At 49.0% G+C, this 6,000-nt stretch overlaps 1 protein-coding gene across 1 annotated transcript in view; it reads right to left on the bottom strand.

Annotated features, from left to right (window-relative positions):
• Positions 1-4,422, bottom strand: part of LOC116788088 (carnitine O-palmitoyltransferase 1, liver isoform-like) — a 37,539-nt gene extending 33,117 nt beyond the window's left edge. The window contains 1 exon segment of the mRNA XM_032690441.1: positions 3,915-4,422. The gene's annotated coding sequence lies outside the window, so the exon portion shown is untranslated.
• Between the last annotated feature and the right edge of the window lie 1,578 nt (positions 4,423-6,000).

Raw genomic sequence — 6,000 nt, forward strand, 5'->3', positions numbered from 1 at the left:
AACCTAATGACTACGGCATAGAAATAAAACAGAAACCAAAGAATCACCTCCTTTAAAAGTTGAATTAGCATAGCATTCAATCAATTATCACTTGATCTGATGAAAACAAAGTTAAACTGGCAGGTGTTCTCATGCCACTTCAGTTTTGACAAGTTCTCCGATTTGCTTATTGCTCATCATTGGCTCCAGTCCTTCCTACCCTCACCTACACCTGACAGCTGTGGTCTCTTGGAATTGCAAATGTCTCTAAGGATTTCCCACATCTAAAAAAATGAACAAATGCTGTGGTTCAAGACAAGGTGGAGAACTGAACACATGTATTTTCCCAGGTACAGCAAAAGTCACCCACAGCAGACAGTCTGAAATCAGAACAGCTAAGAAGTCTGCAGTAACCTGCTGTCCCACTGACAGTTTGTGTCCTGACCTCAGCAGTTCTCCAAGATCACCTGCAGGTGAATATTCATTACCCTCTGCAGGTATCTCCCTTGGAATCTTGGGCCCATTTCTTTATCCCCTTTCCAAGTGGTAAACTGGTGCAACAGGTATATGTGGATAGAGGGGAATAATTAACAGACCAAAGAATGAAACGTAAACATACATGAATAGATCTCTTCCTTAAAAGCCAGCTTGAGATCTATTTGTCACACACAAATCTTCTGTTCCAGAAGCTCATTGCAGTTGGGATCTTGAAGGTAGGACACACTGAGAGGCAGATTCATGCCAATGCTCCTAGCTCCTAACAGATATTACACAGCAACATCAAACAGTCAGCCATAGCTCTCAAGCAGAAAGTCCAGAAAAGCAGTTTGAACTTTTAATTCACACACAGCTTTCAATTGCTCAGACAGACTAGATCAGATTGGAATGATTTCAGAAAAATTGGTGCCAATGGAGAAAATAGTCATGGACAGCAGTTCTCAAACACTATTTTCCATTACACTGTATGAAACCATTTACACTGAACATGTCTGAGATGGTAAGGAACTGTGGAGTGACAAAGTTCATCTGCTACCCACTCAGTCATTTCTGAGAGCTCAAGCTTGTGACCACTAGGTACCGTGACAAGCGAGTGTATCTCAGGGGCCAGACTTCAATGTTAGTTTTAGCTTTCATTTTAAGACATCCAAACAAGTGTTTGCCTGCTGGCTTTAAACTCCCATTAGACTCAACACAGATGCCATCGAAGTTTCTTGGAAAGATATTCACAGAACAGACTTTTCACTGGCACCACTTCTGGGAGAAAGTTAGTAAACTGTCTTCTCACCTGATCAAACTGAATACAGGCAAAGTAGAGGAGACTGGCTATAGCAAACAATGTGTTAATTACTAGGCTATCCCAAAGAAATATTAATCCCTACAGTTTCTCGATCTTATGACCTCTTTTCTCTTCCCAATAGCACGCTCCTGTAAAAGATGGTTCCAAAACGTACACCTCAACAAATAAACAAACAATCCCCCCCCAACCCCTCAACAAACACAAACCACCAACATTCTTCATATCAAAACAGAAACGTATAACTGTTTTATTATTTCTAGGGATCTTCCCCTGTACTAGGTAGGACACACCATACTGTTCCTAGGCCTCTTACATCATTCTAGTATCTATTGCACTACATGTTATATTGTACACACCCCAGCAAACTACATCCTCTGACCTTCTAGAAATCCAGAATAATCTTACTGAGTAACAGAGAAGCATACTCTGCTAAAACACTGCACAGTTATCATACTATGTAGAAACTTCCCCCACCCCACAAACACTAGGCTCTAGATCTGGGTATTTCTTTTTCACTGCTATAAAAGACATACCTAGGCATTTAGATTATACAAGTTTTATCCCTTCTCTCTCCCTTTGAACTTAATGAGCTTCTATGCAGTAAACAAGAATTATTCTCTATGACAACAAATATTTCTGGAATGGCAAGACTTTTACGAGACATACAAGATGTCACATTTTAGGACTTAGGAGATCCTGGAAGATGGACAACAATGTGTGGTGACCAAAAGCAAACTGAATTAATTGCTCTCACAGTAGTTCAATGACATTTTACTGTACCAGGTTTAAAGACCTGAATAAGGTCTTTCACCCTGTATAAGGTTGAAAGACCGAAGAACCTGTTCCAAACCTTTCGCAAAAATATTTAAATTGCTCATTCATATTAAAGTTAACCCAGACTTGAAGAAAGAGGGATGCTCTTCAGTCATCTGGATCTTGTTTTTCTGAAAATGTGGAGTTCGGGACTATGATGAAGCATACTGCACGACAAAGACAATGGGTTTGGAATATTAAAAATACACGGGTTTGGAATTTTGTTGTTTGGTTGGGGTTTTGGGGGGGGTGGGGTGGGAAGGGTTGTTTGCTTGTCTTTTTAATACCAGCATTTACCCAAGTCGATTTTTACCCAAGATTTTCAACAAGAGGCTCGAGATTCAACATCCTGCCTATCGCAGAAACACCCTCCCTGTCCAGTGCGCACCGAGCCGCCGATCGCTCCAGAGTCGGCGTTTGGGTTTAGCTGCTGGGGATCGTGCGCTGCTCCGTCTCCGGCCCCCTGCATTCCCAACGCGGGGATCCGGGGTCCCTCCCCAGCGCCGCAGGGCGCGCTCCCGCCGCAGGGCGCGCTCCCGCCGCCCCGCCCCGCTCCGGGCGCGCTCACGTGACCGCTGCCGAGAAGTGGGTGAAAGGTCGCGCCGCCGCAGCCCCGCCCCGGGCCGCCCGCGCGCCCCCGGCCGCTCCAGGCCTTTCCACGCGCGCCGGGAAGGCGCTGCCAGCGCCAAACAAAAGTTCCCAGGGAAAAGCACCGCGAGCAATGAAAGAAGCGGAGTACATCTCACAGCTAGGAGGGGAAACAAAAAAGGGTGTTACTCAGCTTGTGCAACGGAACAATTTCCATTCTGGTTCTCAGCACTATAAAGCCTCAGTTGTTCGAGGTTACAGTTTTGTTTAGCCAGGAATAATGACTTCTTCCTGGGAAAAGCTCTTCATTCAAGGCTGTAACACCTCGGAATTTTAAAGAGCCCTCAGATCAACTTTCAAGCTAAGTCACGGCTATGACAGATCCCAATACCTGTGCAATCATGTAAATCTACATTTCCTAGACTAACAGAGATCCACACAATACTTACCTACAATATTACCTGTGCTATTTTAAAATGGTAATTATTAGTTTATATCGATATGCTAACAACAAAAAGAACCTGCTAATTACCTCTGACGCCCACAAGAATTGTTTCATTTAACATCCCTTTGCAATGGTCAGAAAACGCATTAAGGAGGTTGCAGATCTGGAAACTGAACACGTCAGACACTCAGGAAAACATAATGAAAGAAGAACGAAGGCATTAGATCTCCATTTTCAGTGCTACACTCCTACACACGTGAAAAGGAAATGAGTAGCGTTCTGTACTGTAACATCCCTTAGACTGCCGACTGCCCTCTAAGTGCTGACAATCTGCCAGGTTAAGAGGAAGAATGAGATGTTTGTCTTGATCCTACTTTGCACTTTTCTCTTTCCAAAAAAGGTACTTCCTGTTACACTTTCATTAACACTACTACAGCTCTGTTATAACTGGATTGTAACTGAAGTAATATTTTAGGTTGAGTTTTCTATTTTAAACCAGAGAACATAGCGCAAAAGACCGAAGTTGTGCAAAGATGAAGCAAGAAAAGGGAGTTCTGAAATGATGCAAAAATCTTGCTCTATCTTTTACGAGAAGTCTAATTAGCGTCCTCCTACAGTAAACCTGTCATGCCTTGAGCAAAGTATTACGTTTTCGATGTGAAGCTCGAACGCAGTTTGCACTGACTGCGGCTTTTACAGGTTTCACAGGCTGGAATCGCACGGGCAATATGGACTAGTCTCTCATACACACATACACACAATTATTTCGCTTCCACACACTTGAAAACCCACCAGTGATGCTGCGCCGCGTGCACACTTCTACAGACGTGAAACTCCTCCGGGTTACGGGCCACAACCACGAAGCTGCGGGTCACCCGTGTCACCTTTGTTGACACGGCGGCGCAGATTTAGCGAGTCTCCCCGTGTACCTGTGTCACGCCGCTCCCCTGTCCCAATCCCCTCCCTCATCTGCGGCACTAAGGCACTAGCCCTCAAACCACGGGCAAATCCCGAGCAGGATGCCAAGGACACCGCGCCTTTCCACGGCTCTCCAGCGCCCGCCTCGGCACCGCGCCCACCACCTTCTCTGCGTTTCCACCTTTTTCTCCAGCAAGGACAAGCCCCGCTTAACAGCAGCACCCGGCACACTGGCGCAGGCACCACACAACTTCGTGCTCGACCTAATAGAAACAATAATTAGGCTGAAACCGGACCGACCGAGCCCGTCCGCCTGGCCCCAATGTGGCCCTTCCTCAGCCCCAAGGAAGGCGCGCCCCGGCTGAAGGGGGAGGGGAGCGGCGGCCCGCGGTGAATCAGCCGGACACGGGAGGGACGGGGCCCGCCGCGCCCCCTCCCCGCTCCCTGACACCGCCCGAGCCCGGTGCTCGCAGCCCCAGCGCGGCGGCCGGGCCCCGTCCCGCTCACCTGCAGAGCCCGGCGGGGACGGGCGCGGAGCGGCGCTGGGCGGGCGGGCCGGGAGCGGCCGCTCGGGAGGCAGCGATGGGACGGCGGCCGCGCCCCTGCACGCCCCGCGGAGGCGGAGCGAGAGCGGGCGGGAGGTGCCGCCGGAGAGGAGCGCCGGGCTGGGTTGGGCTGGGCCGAACGGTCGGCGGGAAGCCGGGGGCAGGGATACAGGGAAGCATTCCCAGACCTGGGGGAAGTCCGGGCTGGGGAGGTAGTGTTGGGGTTGCAGCGGGGACGGAGTCCCACGGTCTCTATGGTTTCTCAGCCGTCCGCGGGAATGAAGCTCCAGGGATTGCGAGGAGAGGACCCGGGGCGAAATGTGCACCTTGGGAGAGGATTGCGCGTGGGGGACCACTTTGGTGATGAGTGTGGCCAACAGGTCCAGGGAAGTGATTCTTCCGCTGGACTCAGCGCTGGTGAGGCCACACCTCGAATACTATGTCCAGTTCTGAGCCCTTCAGTTCAGGAAGGATATTGAGGTCCTGGAGCAGGTCTAGAGAAGAGCAACGAAGCTGGTGAAGGGACTCGAGCTCAAGTCCTATGGGGAGAGGCTGAGGGAGCTGGGGCTGTTTAGCCGGGAAAAGAGGAGGCTCAGGGGAGACCTCATCACTCTCTACAACTACCTGACAGGAGGTTGTAGCCAGGTGGGCATCGGTCTCTTCTCCCAGGCAGCTATCAGTAAGACAAGAGGTCTTAAGCTGTGCGAGGGGAGGTTTAGGTTGGATATTAGGAAGTAATTCTTCACAGAGAGCGTAATCAGGCATTGGAATGCGCTGCCCAGGGAGGTGGTGGATTCTCCATCCCTGGAGGTTTTTACGGATTTTATGATTCTATGAATGGACTGCCAAGGAAAACAGATTTGGAAACCCTAAGCTACTTCTCTGAGCCCAAGGCAATGGCTTTCCCATAGGTTCCTGGGCGCTGGGAAGGCTGAGGGTTAGGTCTTAGGGCAAGTGCAGGTGTAGGTGTGGAGTTTCCAAGGGAAGGCATGGGACGCAACAGCCCTTGCTCCTGGTTTCTCCCACTCAGAAGCCCTAGCTGGGTGTTCTCTCTTTTGAACCAATGCTCAGATTAGGGAGATAGAAGAGCAGGTGCAAAGTGCCAGTATTTGCAGTGCTGTGAAGGGACTGCTAAGGAAAATGTCACTAAATTTGAAAATTACTGCTTTTTGAATTTGTAATAAACTAATCCCTTCCAAGAGCTCAGAGCTGGAATATCTGATGCTCTGTTTGATTTCAGCATCATAACAGCTAGAAGACCGCTGTGTCCCAAAACGAGGTTGTGGCCTGTCAGGCTGTAGTGGTGTCAGTATGAAGTCTCTCCTTCGAACTAGTAAGAGCTGGGATTCCTACATTTTTCGCTTGTGTGCAAACCCACCCAGCCATGCACTTCTGCCTGCTGAAATTTCCAGGAT

Source organism: Chiroxiphia lanceolata, chromosome 6 (assembly GCF_009829145.1).
Source record: "Chiroxiphia lanceolata isolate bChiLan1 chromosome 6, bChiLan1.pri, whole genome shotgun sequence".
NCBI classification, from domain to species: Eukaryota; Metazoa; Chordata; class Aves; order Passeriformes; family Pipridae; genus Chiroxiphia; species Chiroxiphia lanceolata.